We start from the raw sequence: 23,943 nt of genomic DNA, 5'->3' as shown, positions 1-23,943 counted from the left end.
TGGATTTAGAGACTTTATTCTAAAACCCCAAAAAATATTTTTCAAAAGCAAGAAAGCAAGGAAGTCAAATATCTTTGACAAAGAAAGAAGGAAACTGTTTATTTACTATCCAGGCGACCAAGGTGAGAACCTTAGGCAACTGAAGATTTTGCTAAAGAAATATAAAACAGCCAGTGTGTCTTTAGGCACCTGACCCTGCAACTTCAGGCTCCTGAACTCAATTCAGGTGACTAAGGTTGCACTTCAGGCAATCGAAGTACGGAAATAGACAAATTTTTTTAAACATCTAATTTTCAAATCTAATTGACTTGCGCCCTAATATTTTTAGAAACTTGGAGGGCACTGTAAGTAAACTTGGGCGGCACGAAAGAGAATTTTTTTAAACCCTATATATACATGGTTTGTTAAATTAAAACACACGAAGCATTAAATATTCTTTCAAAATCTCTTTCACTCAAATCCATCTTGCTATCTATTTTAAAGCTCTGAATTACGGCAAAATTCTTGAGAAATCTTTGAGTTTTTACATCTTCTCTGAAGCATATAATTTAAGTTCTTCATCTTCATCAAAGAGAAGTATAATCGGTGATATTTACATCGAGCTTCTTACTTTATTCCTTTGGTATTTTTGAACTTAAAGTATTTTAGTTTTTTAAAGTGTACTAATCAGCTCTTTGTGTGAGCAATTCTTTGTACATCTATTTGATTTGTATCTTGTAGATTGACCATTCCAAGCATTGTTTCGATCATTGGCTAAGCAAGGGGATATTGCTTAGAGAGGTGGGCTCTAGCCTAATTGAAGTAGTGACCGAACGAGGGTACATCGTTTGGAGAGGTGGGCTCTAACCTACTGAATGAGTGTGTAAAGGTTTGTTCCACCAGGTAAAGGAACATGTTTGGCGAATCCTTTTGTGGTTTGCCAAAGGCGAGGACGTAGGCTGGGTATAAGTCAAACCTTGTAAAATTCCCAGTCTCACTCTCTCTTTCCCTACTCTTTATTTTTCAGCAAAGTTCATAAATTGTGTGGATGTTTTATTAAATTTTGAAGTCTAAGTGTTTGGTTGTTAAATAGATTGGAAGATAATTTGTTTTAGTTTGATCAACATTGATTGTGGAAACCGAAAGGAACTATGTTGGTTGATCATCCTTAACTTATTAAACTGAAAGTTTATTTAAAAGCCGAACATTGGGAAGAAGTGTGATTGTGAATGTTTTGTTGAAAATCATATTGAAAAAGAAAATCCATATCAGCAAGCATAAATTATGATTCACTACAAGGCTTGGTTCAAATTTGTATTCACAGGGCTTATATAAATGAACAATCATCTTAAGTTCTTATATTACCAAAGTGCTGTATATTTTAAATCTTGGTTTGGTTGATGGGTTTGGTTGAATGATTACTTGGATGATTAAATGATTACTTGGATGTTTACATAGTTGTGTTGTTGATTGTATAAAAGAAATTAAGTTTTTGTGTATTTGGTAAAACAACAAGAAAATAAGAATTCATTAAAAAGCACTTAAAAGAAGTTTAAGGATTATTGAAGGGAATTAAAAGAAAATTTTAAAATCTAATTCACCTCCCCCCCCCCCCCCTCTTGGGACTACACCTTGCTTTTCAATTGGTATCAGAGAGGGGTTATAGAAAATCTTAATTAGTAGCTATAAAAAGATCCTAATGGCTCACTTAGTCGTAGCTCCCTTTGGAGAGGGACAATCTTCAACTAGGCCACCCTTCTTTTGTGGTTTGAACTACACTTTTTGGAAAAAGAGAATGCAAATATATCTTCAAACTATGAATTGGAAAGCATGGGAGGTTGTCATGGAAGATGAACAAATTCCCTTTAAACTAGTTGATGGAAAACAAGTTGCCCAAAGAGAAAATTGATATGACAGACTTAAACTATAAGATGCTGCAAGTAAATTCTAGTGCCATGAATGCATTATAGTGTGCTTTAGACGCCAATGAATTTAATAGAATAATGACTTGCAAATAAGCTAAGGAAATATGGGACACGCTAGAAATCACTTACGAAGGCACTATAGATGTTAGGGATAATAGGATCGATATGCTTACAAGTGAATATGAAGCTTTTAAGATGATCCCGGATGAATCAATAACTAATATATTCACTAGGTTCACTCACATAATAAATTTCTTAAATGCACTAGGGAAAACGTACACTACTTATGAGATGATTAGGAAAATTCTTAGAGGGCCGCCACCAAAATGGGAACCAAAAGGCACTACCATAACGGAAGGTAGAAATTTGAAAAACACTTCCTTAGATGAGTTAATAGGTTCTCTCCTCACATACGAAATGGCATTGAATGAAAAGAGTGGAAAAACCAAAGCCCAAGAATTAATAGCCTTTAAAGCCTTAAAAGAAAACTTAAGTAGTGACGAAGAGATGGATGAAGATGAAGAAGCCTTTATATCTAAAAAGCTAGCAAAAATCCTTACGAAGAAAAATAAATTCAAAAGAAACCAAGATTCTGAATCAAAAGAAGAAGATATTAGCACCAATAAATCAAAGAATAAAACTCCTACGTGTTATAATTGCAACAAAGTTGGACATATAAAACTTGAATGTCCACTACTTAAGAAAGAGTCTAAGAAGAAAAAGAAAAAGACCATGAAAGCCACTACTTGGGATAGTACAAAGAGTTCAGAAAATGAATCAAGCAACCAAGAGGTTGCTTATACCTATTTTATGGCTTGGGACAATGAGAAAATCTCCTCATCTAAATCTTTAAATGATTCTTGTAGTGATTCATCAAATGAATCCAATGATGAGTGTATACCATCATATGATGAATTACAAAATGATTTATTCAAAGTTCATAAGATGATAATTAAAGTAACTAAACAAAACACATCATTGAAAAACAAAAATGAACGAATGATGAAAGAGTTAGAATCTTTTAAAACTGCTGAAAGAGAAAAGGATTCAAGAATCAAGAAAATGGAAAGTAAGAATGAAGCTATGACAAAGGAGTTAGAATCCAAAAATCTTGCTGAAAAAGAAAAGGATTTGAAAATCAAAGAATTAGAAAGCATGAATGAAAAAATGATAGAAGATCTTCAATCCCTATCCCTTATAGAATATAAGAAATATATATATATATTTCTGAATTAGAGGATAAAGTAAGAAAGTTATCTCTAGAATTAGAGAAATCACTAACAAAAGTTGATGGCAAGAAAGATATAGAGATAAATGATCTTTAAAATTAAATTGAAGATAAAGAAAAGATCATTTATAACTTCACTAAAGGAAATGTAAACTTTGACAAAATGATAGACTCACAAAAGATGACCTTAAACAAAGAAGGAATTGGATTTAATGGGATTAAAAATAAAAATAAAAAGAATCTTTACATGGATTATTTCTTAAAAGAATCCAAAAATTATGCTAGTACATCCTCTAATGTCTATACTAACACCATATGCTATCAATGTAAGAAAAAAGGACATATAAAGTTTGAATGTCCATTTAAGAGAAAGTGTGTAAAGACTAAACAGGTATGGAAAATAAAAGAAACATCCCTTGAAAAATCAACCGGACCCAAGAAAATATCGGTACCAAAAATGAAATAATAACTTCATACATATATAAAATAGCAAGTAGAAGGATACATGAAGGTTGGATGTCTAAATGAAACAAAAATAAAATATAAAAACTGATTGCATAAGTGTTTTTAAAAGAAAGGTATGTATCTATAAAAGGAGAAACTTGAACCATTATACAATTAGATAAGTAAGTTAGAAAGGCTCAAAATAAGGAAATAAGGAAATTTCAAGAATTATAGAACTTCGGTTGACTGAACTGAAAATTCAAGCTCCTACATGTACTTCAGGCACCTGAGCTCTAGACCTCAGGTGACCGAACAACTACTTCCTGCTAAATTTTATCCTAGAAAATTCTTCAGGTGCCTACACTTATTCTTTAGGTGCCTGAAGTCGCGGATTCTTTATATCTTAAATGCGTGAAACTCTATTCCTTTCTAAACTCCAGTCTCCGGAACTGTGTTCTATCACTCACCCGAAGTCCCAGCACCATATTTCCTTCAATCTCCTATGCTAAAACCTTCAAATCCAAGCTTCTCAGCTCAATCATACCTATACTAGGGTTTGAAAGAAGCCATTTGTTGCTCCAAGAACCTTCACAATGCCTCGAACAAAGCAAACAGCAAAACGTGGTTCATCCTCAGGTAGAGATGATCCAAATATTGAATGATGGCTCGTATCCTCTCAATCTAAAGATCTTTATAGGAATTGACTCCTTACAGTTGAACCAATATTTGGTATGGTACTTGATCTCCAGTCCTTTAATACCGAATTCCAAAGATTTTACCGTTGTTCAAAAACATTGGATGGAAAATTTTCATTGAGTATCAAGCCAAGGGGATCTTTCCAAACCAGATAAAAATTTTCTATGCAAATATAATCCTTGGGGAAAATTCCTCATCAACTAATGTGAAGGGTAAGAAAATAATGCTTTCACCTCAATCCTAAGCATCCATTTTAAATATATCTCTTGGAAATTTTGAATGCCCAACATTAGGACAATCATGGATACTCCAACAAAACTTTACACCTGAGGAATTTCTACCATTAGTCATGGAGAATCAACCAACTTACTTTGGGCATCCACCATTATATAATCAACTAAACCTGAAAGCTCAAATCCTCCAAAAAATTATCACCAATAACATTCTACCACAAGCTGAAACCTATGACCATCTTTCATATGCTGATTGTTTTGTTATGTGGTGTTTGTTAAAAGAAAAGAAACTTGACTTAGCCAACCTTATCATAAAATTGATGTGGGCTAAGCTTGATGCATCTTGAATAACTTTTCCTTACGGTGGAGCTCTCAGCCTTATTTTTTCAAAACTAAGTATTGCCTCACCGACGGACTTATTCATCAAGAGGACTAGATATGAACTCTTTACATCAATTACTCTCAAATAGATGAGATATGAAAAACGAAATCAGGAGTGGCTCTTAAAAGGAGGTAGACAACAGAGGGCAACTGCTGCACCTCCTCCTCCACCTCAGGCTTAGTCACAAGGTTCAGCAACTGAAGCTACCTTGTGGTTCATACCATTCTATAATGAATTCACCTCCTTCAGTCGAGATATGCATGATGGTCTTAAAACTCTACAAGATAACTACTCTTCCTTAGATCTGCATCTTAAGCACATTGAGCAAATACAGGGTAGTTCCTCACATGGTGATCCTATGGACACTAGCTCCATACCCCATAGTAATATTTCATCGGATGAAGCATATGAAGACGAGAAAGAAGGAGATGAAGAAGAAGAAGCAGATGCCAGTAATAAGGAAACTGAAGGTGATGGTGATGATGAGAATGAAGGTGAAGAAGAAGAGGAAGAAGACGATGAAGCTACCGATGGTGCTAAAGGAGATGATGATTAAGTTTTCTTAGCTTTAAAATGTAAACTTAAGCAGATTTTTTTGTGTTGTATTGTACTGTTGTAGGTCACATCTTAGTGATTTGTTTTGGTTTGTACCACTTATGACTTTTTGATGCATATCTTATGGTACTTTTCTCTTTGTATTAAAATTTGTATCCTTTTTGGCATGATGACAAAGGGGGAGAGATGATTTAGAGAGCAAAAATATGCTGAATATTTGAGCTGAATTGAATATTTGAGTTAATAGTTGATCAGCTGAATGATTTGGAAAGATGCAACTGAATGATGAAAATTGAAATGCTATATGTTGAAAATGATGCAGCTGAATGTTGAAAATTGAAATGCTAAGCTAAATGTTGAAAATGCTATATGAAAAGCTTTTGAAAATGCAATATGAATGTTGTCTATATATATATATGAGCTTTGCAAAAACCTTGTGGAGTTTTGGATTACTTTAACATTACTTTTGGCTTACTTTAAACATTACTTAAATTTATGCTTAATGTAAGGGGGAGCGTTGTACAAGTGTTTCTAAATTTTTGCTCCTTATTTGTCATCATCAAAAAGGGGGAGAATGTTAGCCTAACAAGGCTTTCACCTCTTGTTTTGATGGTAACAAATAAAAGATTTTAATATCATTGTGTGTTCAAGTAATGATGTTTTCATGAAACTTAAACAAGCCAAAATCAATAAAGCTTCAAAAGATCACCAACAAGCTTAAAAGTATGTGATGTGTCCTGAAGTGATCAAAAAAGGGAAGCTCAAAAACATCTAAAGATGGAATGAACTCAAAGCTCCAAGATAACCATGAAGTTTCCAAAGAATAAGAAGTGTTTAAGTTATTAGGAAATCTTCATATAAGTACTTAAAAAGTAAAAATATCATTGTGAATGAAAAGGAGCTCTTTAGGGGAGTGATATGGACTTAGAGGCTTTATTCTAAAACCCTGGAAAATATTCTTCAAAAGCAAGAAAGCAAGGAAGTCAAATATCTTTGACAGAGAAAGAAGGAAACTGTTTATTTACTGTCTAGGTGATCGAGGAGAAAACCTCAGGCGACCGAAGATTTTGTTGAAGAAATTTAAAACAAGCAGTGTGCCTTCAAATGCGTGACCCGATAACTTCAGGCTCATGAACTCACTTCAGGAGACCGAGGTTGCACTTCAGGCAACTGAAGTACGGCAACAGGTAGATTTTTTAAACTTCTAATTTTCAAATCTAATTGACTTGCACCCCAATCTTTTTAGAAACTTGGAGGGCACTCCAGGTAAACTTGGGCAGCATGAAAGAGAATGTTTTTAAAGATTATGTATACATGGTTTGTGAAAATAAAACACACCAAGCATTGAATATTCTTTCAAAATCTCTTTCACTCAAAGCCATATTGTTATCTGTTTTAAAGCTCTAAATTGTTGCAAAATTCTTGAGAAATCTCTGAGCTTTTACATCTTCTCTGAAGCATATGATTTAAGTTCTTGATCTTCATCAAAGAGAAGTATAATCAGTGATATTTACATTGAACTTCTTGCTTTATTCATTTGGTATTTTTGAAATTGAAGTATATTAGTTTTTCAAAGTGTACTAATCAGCTTTTTGTGTGAGCAATTCTTTGTACATCTATTTGATTTGTATCTTGTAGATTAACAATTCCAAGGATTGTTTGGATCATTGGCTAAGCAAGTGGATATTGCTTAGAGAGGCGGGCTTTAGCCTAATTGAAGGAGTGATCGAACGAGGGTAAATCGTTTGGAGAGGCGGGCTCTAGCCTACTGAAGGAGTGTGTAAAGGTTTGTTCCACCCAGTAAAGGAATAGGTGTAGTGAATCCTTTTGTGGTTTGCCAAAGGCCATGACGTAGGCTGGGTATAAGTTGAACCTTGTAAAATTCCCGATTTCACTCTCTCTTTCCCTACTCTTTATTTTTCAACAAAGTTTATAAATTGCGTGGATGCTTTATTAAATTCTAAATTCTAAGTGTTGGGTTGTTAAATAAACAAGAAGATAATTTATTTTGGTTTGATCAACGTTGATTGCGGAAACCGAAAGGGACTACGTTGGTTCATCGTCCTTAACTTATTAAACTGAAAGTTTATTTAAAAGCTAAACATTGGGAAGAAGTGTGATTGTGAATGTTTTGTTGAAAATCATAAAGAAGCAAATCCATATTAGCAAGCATAAATTATCATTCACTGCAGGGCTTGGTTCAAATTTGTATTCATAGGGCTTATATAAACAAACAACCATCTTAAGTTCTTATATTACCAAAGTGTTGTATATTTTAAATCTTGGTTTGGTTGACGGGTTTGGTTGAATGATTACTTGGATGATTGAATGATCACTTGGACATTCACATAGTTGTGTTGTTGATTGTATAAAAGAAATTAAGTTATTGTGTATTTGGTAAAACAACAAGAAAACAATAATTCATTAAAAAGGGCTTAAAAGAAGTTTAAGGATTATTGAAGGGAATTAAAAGAAAATTTTAAAATCCAATTCACCCCCCCCCTCTCTCGGGACTACACCTTGCTTTTCAATGTTGATGTTATTAGTTTTGGAGCAACTAATGATGATTTGTGTAATGAGTTCGCCAAATGCATGCAAAGTGAATTCGAAATGAGCATGACGGATGTATTGAGCTTCTTCTTAGGACATCAAATCAAACAAGCTAAACATGGTACTTTTATATGCCATTCTAAATATATTAGGGACTTGGTAAAGAAATTTAATATGGAATACGATAAAATTCTTGGTACTCTTGTGAGATCTTCCACCAAACTTGATAAAGATGAGCAAGGCATCCCTGTTGATATAAAAATATATCATGGCATGATTGTTAGTCTCTAGTTTCTTGGTTTTCCAAGAAACAAAGCTCAGTTGCCTTATTCACAGCCGAAGCTGAATATATTGCAACTGGAAGTTGTTGTGCTCAAATGCTTTACATGAAGCAACAACTCATGGATTTTGGATTGCACAATGATACGGTTCCAATTAAATGTGATAATACCAGTGCAATTAATATTTCTAAAAATCCTATCTCACATTTACGAACCAAACACATTGATATTAGACACCATTTCATTCGTGATCATGTGCAAAAAGGAGATGTGGCACTTGAGTTTGTGTGTGCTAGTGAGTAATGGGCTGATATTTTTAGCAAACCTCTTCAAGAAGACAGGTTCATACAGATTAGACATAAGCTATGTCTAATGCATAGTAGAAAGGCCACATAGATTTTTTATTGTGTGCATGAACTTTGGGGGAGCTACTACCTATAAACATTTGGCTCTGAAAACTTTAAATCTATCATTGCTTTATACTTTATGAATATGTTTATGGTATACAATGCTTGGCAATCATATCTCTTGCATGTTGAGAGTTATATTCATGTTTTATTTTGATTCATACTAGACTGCTTGGGTTAATTGTTGTGGATATATTGTAAATTTGAACTCAATCAAGTCAATTCTATACAAATATTTTTGGGAAATGCTCTATATTCAAACGACATGCTAGTGAAATTTCTAAAATCTTCCCAACCATATCTTGTATTTAAATGATTCATACTCAATGTCTTGCCTATATACTTTAAATTTATCATAATCCTTTTTGCTGTTGCCGAAAGGGGGAGAAGTTAGGCAAAATTGGGTGCCTTAGGAAAGTGCTTGATCTTTTAAAATGGAAAATGTTTGATCTTTTAAAATTTTTACATTTCTCTTATGCATAGTTTCAAAGGGAGCCTTTCTTGGCTGTACCTACTTTTGGATAAGGTATTTATCATCGTCAAAAAAGGGGAGATTGTTAACCTTATAGGTCATATCTCATTTTAATTATGAAAAATACTTTGGTATTTAATGGTTGATGAGTTTGTATGCAGGATCAATTTGAAGTTTCATATGATGCACGCACATGGACTTGAAAGAAATTGAAGGCCCAAAGTGTTTATTTTGTAATTTATATTTCATATTATTCATGGCCTCTAATATTAGCCATGGTCAGTAATAATTAATGCATTGCATGCATGATAGGATAGATAAGCTCAAAGACCTTGGACTGACCTTAGGTCCAAATATATTGCATGAGAAAGCTCCCATATATCATAGAAGTGATAATCATATGAGTAAGGGTGACTCAAAAAGAAAGTTAGAACTCAAATGCACAATTTTCATGTGTTCGATTGACCAAACCTGAACACACATAGCTCTTCAATCAACCAAACCTCCCCAGGGTTAATGAATTGACTAGTTGGTCGACCGTCCTAAAAATAAGCAACAACTCCTTGGTCGACCGAACTAGCACATGGGGAAATCCCAATGCCCTGGTCAACCGAACTTGAAGAAGAAAAATGGCCTCATCGACCGAACATCCCAATTTAGTCAACCGAACTTAGCCTAGTCAACCAAACCTTGGAGGTTATGAAATCACATCAAGTCATGTCAACCATCTCATCCGTTCGAATACACCCTGGTCGACTAAACTGAGCAACCCCATCAACCGAACCTTAAAAATGGTTGACCGACCCTATCGGGTTGCTTGAATTTTACTGAGGTTAATTTTTATTAACCCCATTTAAAATTTTCAAAAAATACTAGATAGGTCCCAAACGGTTATTATTCTTGGGGTGTCAATATATACCCCTTCATTTGCATGGATTAGTAACTAATTAGAAAATATCATTAGTAAATTCTCTCTAAAATTCAAAACCCTATTTCTCATAGTCAAGCTCTCAGCTTCCATTCTTACTCATTCCCATTGCAAAAATCGTTTAGTAAGAATGCTCTTGTGGTTATCCTATAAGGCTTACACTCTCTTCTGCTCTGTTTGATTGAGATTTATTTTTTACTTGAAAGTAAGTTTAGAGTTTTTCTTGGAGGCTTTGTCAATATGTCTACCTTGGGAAAACTCCTTAGAGCTTATGAATTTTGCATTATCATTGCAATACTTAAGGGCTTGTATTGTATTTTTTTTGTGAAATAATTTTTTTGCAAACTAATCTTAAATATCTATTGTGCTTATTTTTAAGAAAAATATTTTTGAGATATTTTCTTGTACTGAAGATTTTTGTTCTTGTATCTTGTGATTGATATTATTATCTTGACACAAAGATCATAACACAATACACTCACACATTCTTATTGATATACTAGCATTATTTTTTAGAGTAGACATTGAGACTACATTGAGCTTATCATATCTTATCATATTGTAGTGTGTTCATTATATTGGTACAAATCTTCTTGCTTGAGAAGCATACACTTTGTACACAAATTGTATTGTGAATCTGTTGTATTCCAGGCGTGGCTTGAAGGAGTGATAATCTAGCTCTAAATGATTGTATAGGTTGAGGTCAGCCCCATCAATTGACCTAGTTGTATTAGGTGCTACTCCACCCGTTAAGTGAGCCGTAGTGGAATCCTTGTTCTTATGAGCTAAGGCGGGACATAGGAACATTTTTCGAACCTCGATAACATATCTAGTGTCCTACTTGATTTACTATGCATGCTTGAGTAATTTAGTTACATAATTTAATTTTATCTACATTTATTGATTCATCTAATTATTTGCTTTAGATTGACCCTAGGGTTGTGTAATACTAGTGTTAGATATCTAACCTAGCAGAGAAAATTTTAAAATACCAATTCACCCGCCCCCCCTTCTTGGGATTATAGTAAAACCTACAGTTCTGGAAGATAAAAGGAAGAGCTATGGCCACAAAGGAATATCACCCAACCAAAACCCTAGGTTACCATATAGATACTCACATGGAGAAGGGATCACCAGAGCTAGGGTATGTGGTCGGAGGGTCTCCAGATACTCGGAGAGAGCGAGGGGAGCTCAGGTGATTAAGTTAAAGAGAGGGGTGACGAGGATTGAGCAAGAAGTGAGGAGATTGGGAGTTGAGGGATCAAGAGGGGAAAAGAGTTTTAAATGACTTTGAACATTCTCGACCAAGTTGCACTAGCTCTCATGCTGGTCGTGCCTGGTCATACCCCTCATTCAAACAGAACATTGACTCCCAACCAAGTCGCCCCCAGCTTAATGCTGGTCGCACACATGGTCAAACCTCTCGGTTGTTTACAAGTGCATAAATGTTCAGAGACTCGACCAGGTCACTCCAAAGAAGTGAGGGTTGCGCCCTTAGTCAAACTTCTCAATACTTTGGAAGCTTAGAAGACTTGTAGGGCTTGACCAAGTCACGCCTAAGTTGCACCCCTAACTAATCTAAGACCTATCCTAAAGACTCTAGACCCTATTTACACTACAATGTACACCCTAAGGAATCAAAAGGAAAATAAAAATGCTTGGTTTGCCTCATAGAAGTGCTAAGTTTACCATCTTTAGGCAAACGCAATGAAGGCTTATGTCAAACTCACCCTAGTTAAAAAAAAAAAAGGGGTTTCTACAACCATTTTGTTTTATTAAACCATGTCTCACCTACCCATAGATGTCCCTCTACACTGGAGGCCGAATAATGAATGGCAAGAATTTGCTCTTACAGGTCCTCCATGATAGATACAGATGGGCTCTCAGGTGGGAGTATATCCTCTAAAGGGTCCCTCCACAGAATTAAGGGTGCTTCTTCTTCAACACATTCATCTATCATGTTAACGTCCACATCTTGGACGTCATTGGGTTGATGATAGGAAGCATGGAACACATTCAGCTGAAGCTACACATTGCCAAAGGACATATCCATAATCTCAATCCTGCATTGAATGCAAGCATTAGTCGTGGCTAAGAATGGCCATCCAAATAGGATAGGGATTGGATCCTTAGTTGAGTCAGAAGGTTCCATATCCAAGACAAAGAATTCAACAAGATAGTAGAAATCCTTGACCTTGACCAAGATGTCCTCGATCACACCCTAGGCATTTTTTCTAATTGGTCGATGAGACTAAGGTGACCATGGTGGGTTTTAGCTCTCCTAAATTGAAATATCCCTATCAATTGTGTAATCTCCGATTACACATTATATGGTTGGAGTGCTAGGGTCTTTTAGCATTTGAGGAAGGTGACCAAATAGAATTGAGCTCACTTGCTTAGCCAGCCTCACTTTTTTGTTCATGTGTACCCTCGATTTCCACTTTTGTGTGCACAAGTCCTTCAGAAACTTGACATACGCTGGTACTTGCTTGATAGCATCTAAAAGAGGAATGTTGAACCTAACATGTCAAAATCTGTCCATGATGGACTCAGTGGTGGCCTCCTTAGATTTGGAGGGTGCATAAAGAGCTACAAGGTAAAGAGCTATTGGAACATAATTGGGAAGTGCTCCATACTTGGAAAAAGTAGGTGTCTCGATATTAGTTACCAAACTAGGAGAAGGAGGATCACATAATTCATCTTCAGATTCTTCTCTCATCTTCTACCTACTCTTTTGTCGGTCTAAATTCTCCTTAACCCTATTATTTACCTCCCGACAACTTCGAAGAATGGTCACAACCTAGGCTTGCTTATTATATAGTGAAGGTCCAGCAACCGACTCACATTCTAATATTGATGATGATATGGCTATGCTAACTAGAAAATTTAGCAGATTCTTCAGGAAGAATAAAAAACCATACGAAAGATATAGGGAGTCTACATTTGAGAAGGGAGAGTCTAGCAAAAGAAAAGACAAGTCAAATGCTCCCACGTGTTACAATTGCAACAAATTTGAGCACATCAAACCAAATTGCCCACTGCTAAAAGAGGAGGCTAAGAAAAAGAAGAAATCCATGAAAGCAAGCACATCATGGGATAAACTAAGTAGCAGTGACTCAAAATCAGACCACAGTAACTCAGAAGACACTAATCTTTGCTTGATGGCACACAATGATGAGCTATCATCCTCTTGCTCTTTATCTACTTATTATTCATCTAATGATTGTGATTCTGACTACATGCCTACATTTAGAGAATTACAATTTGAATATATTCGTGTATTTAAACTGTTGAGTAAAATGACCAAATAAAATGATGATTTGAAAAAAAAAATGTGAAAATTTGTCAAAATTGTTTGGTATTGCAAAAATCTCTCATGCTTCTATTTTAAAATAAAAAGATGTGACCATTGCTGAACTTGAGAGGAAATTGGAGGATAGCTCCAAAATTATTTTTAAATTCATCGAGGGCAAATAGAATTTTGAAAAACTACTTGGTGCCCAAAGGAATTTCTTAAGTAAAGAGGGTCTTGGTTTTAATGGTGTTGAAAATGTTAGATGACCTAATCTTTATTTATGACACTTCACACGTGAGTCAAAATCCCATGTCCCTCCTAAAGATCCTAAGTGTAAAATAAAATGTTTTATATGTAAACAAATTGGCCATATTCAATTTGATTGTCCACTTAGGAACAAGCATATGATAATTAAGAAAGTTTGGGTAGTTAAGGGTGATCCAGCTACTAACTCCCGTGGACCCAACAAAATTTGGGGACCAGCATCAGTCACTTAGCGTATTTTGCAAGTATGCCTAAGATCGTCCTCCTCTAAGGATAAGTGGTACTTGGATAGTGGGTGCTTGCAGCACATGACCGACGACAAAGAAAAATTCGCATCAATCATTCCCAAGAATGGAGGATATGTGACATTCGGCGACAACGCCAAAGGACGCATCATCGGGGTACGTAAGATTGGTAAGGATTCCTCTCTTACTATTGATAATGTCTTATTAGTTGATGGGCTGAAGCATAATTTACTAAGCATAAGTCAATTGTGTGATAAAGGTTATAATGTGTCTTTTGAAAATGATAAATGCATAATAGAAAATAAATTAGATCACAAAGTGCTTTTTTTTGCCGATCACCATGAAAATGTTTATACTACTTCTCTTGATAACTTAACTTCACAATAAGTAACTTGTTTTTTTGCTATAAATAAAGCTAGTTGGTTATGGCATAGGCACCTAGGACACGCTAGCATGGACTTGTTGTCTAAACTTGTTAGAAAATAATTAGTAAATGGTTGGCCTAAAATGTCATTTGTAAAAGATAAAATTTGTGATGCATGTCAAATGGGTAAGCAAACAAAATTTAGCTTCAAGAAAAAAAATTTCATATCTACCACTAAACCACTTGAAATGCTCTAGATTTGTTTGGTCCTAATTCTATGCAAAGTCTTGGTGGTAAATCATATGCTTTTGTAATTGTAGATGACTTTTCTAGGTTCACGTGGGTGTTATTTCTTGCACATAAAAATGAATCATGTGAACAGTTTACCAAGCTTTGTAGGAGAATTCAAAATGATAAGGAATATAAGATAACTCACATAAGAAGTGATAGAGGCATAGAATTTAAAAATGAGGGCATAGAAAATTATTGTGACTTAGAGGGCATGTCACATAACTTCTCTACACCTAGGACACCTCAACAAAACGGAGTGGTAGAGAGAAAGAATAGGTCACTACAAGAAATGGGTAGAACTATGCTAAATGAACATAACCTACCTAAACATTTTAGGGACGAGGCCATAAATACTTTGTTATGTCATGAATAGGGTGTTGATTAGACCGTCAATAAATAAAACCTCTTATCAATTGTGGTACAACCATAAGCCAAATATTTCCTATTTTCATTTGTTTGGTTGTAAATGCTTTGTGCTTAGAGATAATGAACACCTAGGGAAATTTGACTCTAAATCTTATGAAGGTATTTTCCTAGGTTATGCACTTAATAGTAAAGCATATAGAATTTTCAATAAAAGAACATTGACTGTCATTGAATCTATTCATGTTGTGTTTAATGAATCTAATCTATTTTCTAAGAAAGATGATGAAGATGACATTGATATTAGTAAATGCTTGGATAAGTTATCTATTGAAAACAATGCAAGTGAAAATTCATAAGTAAATGAAAAAACATCTGAAGACAATGAAAATGAAATTCAGGAGTTGCCTAGAGATGCGAAATTTATTAGAAACCATCCTATAGATCAGATCATGAGTGAACCATCCCGTGGTGTAGCCACAAGATCCTCGTTGAGAAATCTAGTGAGTTATTCTACTTTCTTGCCCCAAGAAGAACCTAAAAATATTAAAAAAGTCATAGAAGATGAGTATTGGGTGATGTTCATGCAAGAAGAACTTAATCAATTTGAAAGAAGCTGAGTGTGGACCCTAGTTCCTAGGCCTAGTGATCATGTCATTATTGGAACTAAATGGGTATATATAAATAAGAAAGATGATAATGGGGTAGTAATTAGGAATAAAGCTAGACTAATTTTCCAAGGTTATAATCAGTAGGAGGGGATTGACTTTGATGAAATATATGCTCTTGTTGCTAAGTTAGAAGTCATTTGTATGCTACTTGCTTATGCTGCTTTTAAAATTTTTAAATTATTTAAAATGGATGTTAAAAGCATTTTTCTAAATGGCATATTAGTGAAAAAGTATATGTATGACAACCACTTGGTTTTAAAAATCATAAATATCTAGATCATGTTTACCGGTTGTCTAAGGCCTTGTATGGATTGAAACAAGCTCCTAGAGCTTGGTATGAGATGCTTAGTGGTTTTCTACTAGAAAATGGGTTTACCCGTGGAAAATTTGACACTACACTCTTCATCAAATCCAAAAATGATGATATGCTCCTTATTCAAATTTATGTTGACGATATCATTTTTGGAGCAACTAATGATGAGTTGAGTAATGAGTTTGCCAAATGCATGCAAAGTGAATTTGAAATGAGCATGATGGGTGAACCTAGTTTCTTCTTACGGCTACAAATTAAGCAAGCTAAATGTGGACCTTTCATATGCCAATATAAATATATTAGGGACTTGCTAAAGAAATTTAATATGGAAAATTGTAAAATCCTTGGTACACCTATGAATTCTTCCATTAAACTTGATAAAGATGAGCAAGGAATCCCTATTGACGTGAAATTGTATCATGGCATGATTGGGACTCTCCTATATCTCACTGCTAGTAGGCCTGATATTATGTTTAGTGTGTGTATGTGTGCTAGGTTTCCGGCTGCTCCTAAGGAATCCCATCTAAAAGAAGTTAAAAAAATCCTTAGGTATCTAGTTGGAACTATAGATTTAGGTTTATGGTACCCTAAGCATACAACCTTTGAGATTGTATGTTATACTAATGCTAACTTTGCTGATAGTAAAGTTGATAGAAAAAGTACCAACGACACTTGTCACTACTTAGGACAATCTCTTGTTTCTTGGTTCTCCAAGAAACCGAACTTCAACTGAAGCAGAATATATTGCAACTAGAAGTTGTTGTGCTCAAACTCTTTATATGAAACAACAACTTATGGATTTTGGATTGCACTACGATACAATACTGATTAAATGTGATAATACTAGTGCAATCAATATCTCTAAAAATTCTATCTCACATTCACGAACTAAACACATTGAAATTAGACATCATTTTCATCATGATCATGTGCAAAAAGGAGATGTGGCTCTTGAGTTTGCATGCACTAATGAACAGTGGGCGGACATATTTACTAAACCACTTCCCAAAGATAGGTTCATAAAATTAGACGTGAATTAGGGCTCATGCATAGTAGAGAAGCTTCTTAGTTCCATTGTTTGCATAAATTTAGGGGGAGCTTTGAAGTAAAATTTACAAGTCATAGCAACTAATATTTTTGTTGATATGTCTTATTGCCTTAGACTTTATGAATATTGATTATTGCTTGTGTGTATAGTTTCTAATGTCTACAGTATAACAATGATGGACTTTATGTTGTATTGCCTTGATCATACGGGAACTGTTTGAGTAGTTGTGGATAAACTACTAGGATTTATAAACTCAAACAGGTTGTTATTTATACAGGATTTGTTTTGGAAAGTCCCATTTTCAAACAGCACTCTGTCGAAATTTTTCAAAAACTTTCCAAAACTTATAATATATAAATATAGTATTTACCCGTTGCCTAGAGTTCTTAATTCTTATAGCCCTTTTTGCTGTTGTCAAAAGGGGGAGGTGGAAAGGCAAAAATGGTTGGGTATGATTGGGTTAAAACTTTAGTTTTCTATAATGCATAATGATAAGGGGAGCTTTCTTAGGCAACACCCATATTTTTTCTTGATGTATTTGTCATCATCAAAAGGGGGAGAATGATGACCTTATAGGTCATGCCCGATTTTGATAATGACAAATACTCATTGTATTTAATGCATATTTGAGGTTATGTGCAGGTATTCAAATTGGCAGATCATAATGATAGCACAAAGAGAGAGTAGAGTTGAAGACTCAATATATATGTGTTGTATTTTATTTATTTTCATTCAAAGGGTCTATAATAGTAAATAGGACTTGGTCTATAATAATCACACACATCACCTACATGATCCGATGAGTAAGCTTATAACTAAAAAGGACCTAGAAATGACCCTAGGACACTCACGCATGCGTACATATGATTGATCATTTGATTAGGGTGATTGAATGCTTGAAACAGGACCGAAATGCACAAAATGTGCACACTTGGTCGACCGAACTTACTTGTACAAAATGCTTGGTCGACCGAACCGGTGCAGGGTCAGCAAGTTGACCATAGCTCGGTCGATCGAACTCATGCAATTCATTTGATCCTGGCCGACCGAGCTCCCCAGGGGTCAACTTTGTTGATCTCTTCATCAACTGAGAATAAATTACATTGCAACGCCCTGGTCGACCAAGTTCCCACGTGTGGGAACTCAACTATCTAGTCGACCGATCGGCTAAGTCCAAAATGATCCCGGTCGACCAAACCTCAAGAACTTCGATCAACCAAACTTGTCTTTGTCGTCCGGTGCTCTCAAGTTGCTCCAAATTTTTTACCGTAGTTAACTTTTTCAAACGGGGTTAATTTGATTAAATATTATTAAAACTTTTATAATTATTCCACTTGTGTCCCTAACGATTATAACAAGGGGGAAGTCTATAAATACCCCATCATTTGAAATAATTAGCAAGAAGATTAGAAAACCTGATTAAAAATTCTTTCTCAATTTCAAAACTCATACTACTCATTTCTAAGCTACATGCACTCATTCTTACCTTACCTTATTGCCGAAAATCCTTTGAAAGTTTGATATGAGCGTTGTTTGCTCTATAGATTTGTTCTCCTAAGGTGTGTGATTGATTGATACAATTTTATTTGAGAGCAAAATCTTAAGTATTCTTAGTGGACTTTGTTAATAAGTCTTTCCTAAGAAGACTTTGTCTGATCTTCTGAGTATTGCATATTCATTGCAACATCTTGAGAAGCTCGTATTTGATTTTGTTTGCAAAATCTTTTCAAAATCATTTTCAAATATCTAGTGTGTTTCATTTTGAAAAATACTTGAAGAGATATTTGTTTATGTGGTGAAAATATTTGTTGAAATATTCATTGAGTTATATCATCTGTTGAACACAAAGATTGAATCTCTTTTTACAAACCAAATCTATACATTACTTGACTTGTATACTATTGAGAAAATCTGCTGGTTGAAATATATGAAGTTTGACTGATATCTTTGTTTGAGCATTTAGATTGAACATCCTATGCTACAAAGATCATGTTGGTTTGTACTCTCACACATTGATTACATTGATTGCAATATATTTGAGAGTAGATATATTAAACCACGTTGAGCTTACTTATTATATCATTTGGTGATGTATGTGATTGCACGTAACTGGGTATGTATATGCTTTACATGAAAGCATAATCACTGTACCAATCTCATTGTTGTGATATTACTGAGTGTTTCCAAGCATGGCGTGAGAGGGCAGTAATCCGACCCAGGAAGGATTGGTTGTAAAAGTTGAGGTAACCCCTATGTGCTAATTGACCTGGTTTGTTTAGGTGCTGCTCCACTCGTTTAAGTGAGCAAGTATAGTGGTAATCCTTGTGCTTGTTAGCCAAGGCGGGGACGTAGGCAATTGGCTAAATCTCAATAACATTTCTGTGTGTCGCCCTTCCTTTACTTCTTTCTAGTGCGTGTGTTTTAAATTAAATTGCTCTATTTAATTTTTGGTACATATTTACATTACCTGCACTAGATTGACCATAGGGTTGTGAATATACTGCTGTTAGGAGATTTACCAAAGACTTAAATTTTAAAAGTACCAATTCACCACCCCCCCCCCCCTCTTAGGATCACGGTAAAGCTAACAAGGCACAGCTTCCTCCTCACCCGGTTCACAACTCGAGCCGTGATTACAATTATAGAATTTCAAATATGCAAAACAACTCAATATTGCTTCTAACAAAGCTAGTGAGTACAATGGAAAGCCTAACACATATCCATATGATGAAACTTGAAGCTTAGTATGCATGTAACGATGTAATCGTTATATGAATGATATGCTTCACAAAATTTCCTTTTGATCCTATCTTTCAAAATAATTATATAAGTAAATGCTTTGGAAAACTTAGGGTTTTAGTTCAACTTACTAGATGCAAGAATACCAAATGTGATCTTATTAAAAAAATTGTCTTGAATATTATAAAAATCTAGATCAGTAAGCTTTATTCCAAATAATATATATAATCAAGTGGTTTTGTAATATCGAAAATATCGAGTCTTTAAATGAATACACAATTGAATAAAAAATATTTAACCATTGGCAAAACTTTTCTCAAGTAGTGATCTTGTCAAAATAATCTATATGTATATAAGTACACTCAAGATCAATCTCTCAAATAATATTCAATGATAGATATTGAGATGAAAAACTCCTTGAGAAAAAGTATTAACAAAAAAATTGATTTACCAAACCTCAATACCAATTTGAATACACAACAATTGCTAGAGTGCCTTTTAAAGATCAATGTAGCCTTAGCTCAGATTTGAAGTATAAGCTTTGAAATCCCAAGCCATAATAATGTAGTGTGTTGAATGTTCTCCCAAGTTGTGCTAAACATTCAAGACACTCAATTGTAAGCCAAAATTTGGGGCACTGGGGTTTAGATGTTGATTATATAGGCAACCTTCCTCTTAGGATGAGTCTTAACCGTTGGATCAACTTGATTAAAAAATAACTCGCATGTTCTCTTACTAAAGATTAAATTTTTAATCTTCCTGAAGGTTCAAACGACTGAGGAGTAAGGCTCTGATGACTGAAGTTCCTTAAAGCTTCAAAAAATTAAACTAGACATAGGATCAGACGTCTGAAGTTTGGGTTCAGACTTCTGAAGTTACGGGTTCAGACGACTGAAGTCAAGGTTCAGTATTATGGTGTGCTTCTGCTTGTTTCTGTGTTTCTCCATTAAATCTTTATATGGCTGATCTTAATTTTGGTCTTCTGAATTCTTCTGATGACTGAGCTTAAACCTCAGTCTTCTACAATTGAATCTTAAGACAACTGAGCGTACACGTCAGTCTTCTGAAGTTGACACTTCAAACTTCTAGGCAGGGACTTCGGTCTTCTAAATAGAACACTTTCTCGATTTTTCCTTTTAGTTTCAAAATTTTGTTTTGTTCTCTTTCTTTGCTATTTTATAAAAGATTTTCCTGGTTTTTAAAAAATTTCTAAGTCCATAAATATCCCATAAAGATGTTTATAAGATGTATGAGCCCAAAGGTCAGTCTAGGGTATATTTTGAGTTTCGAATTAAATTATATGAAATATGTAAATACATTCAGTTCTAATGACGATCTTGAACTTGCTGCTTGCATCTTCATTCCTCTACTCATTTAGTTCCATGGATTGTGCCAAGATGTATATACTTTAATCTTCATGGCTTCCATGACTTTCAAGCCTTCCGTGCATGCTGAATATTGTTCATGTTCACAATCTCATTGCATAGTGTTTACCTTATAGGTCAGCCCGGTTTTGATTATGACAAATACTTATTGTATCTAATGGGTGTTTAAGGCTTTATGCAGGAACCAAAAATTTTCAAGATCAAGATGCTCATATAGCAAGTGAAGCTTGAAGACCAAAGTTTATTATGTTGTAATATATATATATATATATATATATATATATATATATATCATTTGCAAAATTGGTCTGTAATAGTAAATTAAGGTGTTTTACTTATAATAATCACACATCCTATGTGCATGTTCTAATAGGTAAGCTCAGAACTAAAACGGAACTAAACTTGTACCTAAAGAGACCCTAGGACACTCACCCTTGCACTTATTTGTGATAGGCACTTAAATAGGGTAAATGTGTGTTTAAATAGGACCGAAATGCACAAGTTTTGCACTTTCGGTCAACCGACCTACACGGGTCATTTTGCCCCTGCTCGACCGAATCTGGTTTTGGTCAACTGGTTGACCACAGTTCGATCGACGGAGCTATGTTAGTTCATTTGACGCTGGTCAATCGAAACCGCTTGAAGTCAATAGTTTGACTTCTTAGTCAACCGAGACCTTTTTGAACTACACCAACCTGGTCGACTGAGTTCCCACATATAGGAACCCAACTGTCTGGTCAACCGACCAGGTAGTTCATTTTCACCCTAGTCGACTGAATCGCGCCATTTAGGAAAAATCACCCTTCCTAGTCAAACGACCCTAAAGTTCAAAATTGGCCCGGTCGACCGAGCCATATGAACTTCGGCCGACCAAAAGTATTCTGGTCGATCGGTGCTCTCGGGTTGGCCTGCATTTTTACCGTGGTAAACTTATTTTTATCAGGGTTAAAATATTTAAAACATCATTAATCTTTTCTAATAATCCCAACTATGTCCCGAACGGTTATATTTTATGGGGTGTCTATAAATACCCCTTTATTTGGGAAAATTAAAAAAAAAAATTAGCCAACTTGATAAAAAATTTTCTCTCATTCTCAAAAATCCCATTATTTATATTTATACTCCCAATCACTCATACTTACTCTCTTCAAGTTCTTAAATCCTCTGTAAGTTGATTGAGTGTTCAAATTCATAGGTTTGCTCTCCCACTCGTACGTGATTGAATCAATTTTTATAAAAGCTAAACCAAAGTGCTCTTAGGGGGCTTTGCTCATAAGCCTAGCCTAAGAAGACTTGCATTAAGCTTCTCAGTGTTGCATTTTTGTTGCAATATCTTAGAAAGCTTTTATTTGATTTTTGAGTTGCAAAAATATTTTCAAAAACATTCTCAAATATCTTGTATGATTTATTTTGATATATTTTTTAGAAGATATTTGTGTTTGTGATATTAATCTTTGTTGCAAAATTTATTCAAGAACATATCATTTGCTGAATACAAAAATTAATTATCTTTTGTAAACCAAGTATATACACTGTTTTAAGAAATCCTACTGATTGATATACTTTTGATTTGCTTGACATCTTTGTGTGAACATGTTGATTGAATATCTTGAGATACAAAGATTGCTTGTTAATACTCTCACGCACTCATTACATTGATAGAAAATATATTTGAGAGTTGAAATATTAGACCACACTGAGCTTACATATTAAATCATCTTGTCATATATGTGATTGAGTGCATTTGGGTACATATCTGCTTTACACGAAAGCACAATCACTGTACCAATCTTATTGATTAAGCAAATACTGTTGTATTTCCAGGCGTGGCCTGAAGAAGGAGACTATCCCTATGAAATAGTCCTGGATTGGCTTAAACCCGGTTAGGAAAGTTAGGTGCGTCATACTTTTAAGGCGTGTTGGTTGAGGTCGGCCCCTCAAATTGACGTGGTTGTAAAGGTTGAGGTCAACCATGTGCTAATTGACCTGGTTGTAATCGGTGCCGCTCCACCCTGGAGTGAGCCATTATTGGAACCCTATGGCTTACGAGCCAGAGGTGGGGATGTAGGCACAATTAGCCGAACCTCGATAGCATATCGTGTGTTTATTTATATTTCCGCACTTTATATTTACCGCACGTATATGTTTTGGTGTGAATGATGTGCATAATTTAAATTTCCATATATTACATTTATCAGCGCACTAGAGATTGCTTAGAAAAACCCTAGGTTGTAATATCCTGCTAACATAGTCTTACCTAGGGGAAAAAGTTTGAAAATTCCAATTCACTCCCCCCCCCCCCCCCCCGCCCCTCTTTGAACTACACCAATTCTAACAATTGGTATCAGATTCTCATAGCATTGACTTAAACATTTTTTCTAAAAGATCAAGATGCTCTCATTGGTGTATCCCCATTCGAAGAGGGACAGTTGCCTACCAGTCCTCCATTGTTTTGTGGTGTCGATTTAACCACCTGAAAAATTAGAATGAGAATATTTTTAAAATCTATAAGTTGGAGGGTCTGGAAGGTGATTGTCAAAGGAATTTGTATGCCAGTAGAAAATGATATTAATTTGATGCATGCAAATTCATATGCCATGGACATGTTATATTTTGCTTTAGATTCTAATATTCGACTTGAGTTTGTGGCATGTCGGACTGCAAAGGATATCTGGGATGAACTTGAAAGAAAATTTGGAGAGACCCAGGTGAAAGAGATCACTCCTCCGAATGCTCCGAGTTCAAAAGATCAGGAGGACGTAAATCATGAGCATACAACATTTACAGTCAGTAAGGTATATGATTCTTACTCTATCTCTTTTGATGACTCCTATTGTGAATGCTGTTATATAACATATACTGAATCTAATGATAAATCATTTGAG

Source organism: Malania oleifera, chromosome 6 (assembly GCF_029873635.1).
Source record: "Malania oleifera isolate guangnan ecotype guangnan chromosome 6, ASM2987363v1, whole genome shotgun sequence".
NCBI classification, from domain to species: Eukaryota; Viridiplantae; Streptophyta; class Magnoliopsida; order Santalales; family Ximeniaceae; genus Malania; species Malania oleifera.
This window is presented reverse-complemented; position numbering follows the sequence as displayed.